Consider the following 1600-nt stretch of genomic DNA (forward strand, 5'->3'; position numbering starts at 1 on the left):
ATAATGTAATTCCTACTTTCCACTGTCCCAGTTCTTCCCTCCCATCATCACCTATGAGTTTTAAATTCAATCACAACACACACACACAGCAAAAACTCAAGCTATGGCTCAAGAAGCAGAAAAATAGCCCTGAGGAAAAAATCAGGGAAAGTGTCCACATCCTGAGTTCAAACCCCAGGAATAGTACAAACCAACATGCAAAGAAGCAAGCAAACAACAAAAATCATCCACCTTACTTTTATGAGCCAGCAGTTAGAGGCTCATCCCTGAGACATAAGCATCCAGGCAGAACTGTGCATTAAAAAGTCCTAGATCATGCTCGGTTCAGCAGCACATATACTAAAATTGCAATGATACAGAGAAGATCAGCATGGCCCCTGTGCAAGGATGACACGCAAATTCGTGAAGTGTTCCATATTTTTACAGTTGCTGGTAGGGTTGTGGAGAAAAAGGAACCCTACTACACTGCCGATGGGAATGCAGACTAGTTCAGCCACTCTGGAAAACAGTGTGGAGATTTCTTAAAGAACTGAAAAGAGACCTTCCCTACGATCCCGCTATACCACTTCTGGGCATCTATCCTAAACATCATGACCCAAGATATTACAAGGACACCTGCTCAGCTATGTTCATCTCTGCACTATTCACAATAGCCAGGCGATGGAAACAATGCAGATGCCCTACTGCAGATAAATGGATACAGAGAATGTGGTATATATACACAATGGAATTCTACATAGCCTACAGACAAGATTAAATAATGGCATTCACAGGGAAGTGGATGAATCTAGAGTGAATCATGTTGAGTGAGACAAGTCAAGACCTAAGGAACAAAAGGCACATGGTATGCCTAATATGTGGCTATTAAATCCAAAGAGTACAAAACCAAGGACACAATTTTTGCATACCCAAAGCTATGGACATGGTAATGGAAATATAAACATGACTATATAGACATTAAAACCTATGACTCTATAGACATAATGTCTTATTTCTTATATTAATGTTTCTATGACATACAAACCTTTGGCCTAATTATGATTAAGTTCTACGTACTAAGTCCCAGTGACTGTAAGGAGAGATTCCCTCCTTAAACATTTGTTTGTTAAACTTGTCATCTAAAATATGATGTAAAATTCTTTAAAAAAAACCAAAAAATTCCTAGATCCCATCTGTAAATTACTAAAAACAAAGAAAGCACGTTATATAACATTTGCCAAGAAATCAGAAAGCCCTGTGTTCAAACACCAGTGATACCAAAACAGAAATGATCTGTTTGTGTTCACTTTTTAAAAATTTATTTTTTTATTTTTTGTTATAATGTATAGTGGTGCTACAGGTATATTTGATACTTAGTTGGGATTTCCATTATTTATTGAAATGGGAATAAACAAAATAAAATGTGCTCAGAATGGTTAAAAACATCAGGAAATACTAAAGGGAAATAAAGCTGTGTGATGCAGGCTTATGCTTGTCATCTGAGCTACTCAGGAGGCTGAGATCTGAGGGTCACGTTTCAAAACCAGCACCAGGGACAGCACCCAGACCCTGAGTTCAAAAGAATATCATGACTGCATTTGCTCATGTACATATGGCGAAA

The 1600-nt window shown here is 37.9% G+C and overlaps 1 non-coding gene across 1 annotated transcript; it reads left to right on the forward strand.

Moving 5' to 3' along the window:
• Positions 1-315: 315 nt before the first annotated feature.
• LOC150068366 (U6 spliceosomal RNA) lies at positions 316-422 on the forward strand. The gene has a single exon (XR_016538648.1). It is a non-coding gene; the product is annotated as a U6 spliceosomal RNA (small nuclear RNA).
• The last annotated feature ends 1178 nt before the right edge of the window (positions 423-1600 follow it).

The sequence above is a fragment of the Megascapheus bottae genome, chromosome 1, assembly GCF_031878675.1.
Source record: "Megascapheus bottae isolate mThoBot1 chromosome 1, mThoBot2.hap1, whole genome shotgun sequence".
NCBI lineage: Eukaryota > Metazoa > Chordata > Mammalia > Rodentia > Geomyidae > Megascapheus > Megascapheus bottae.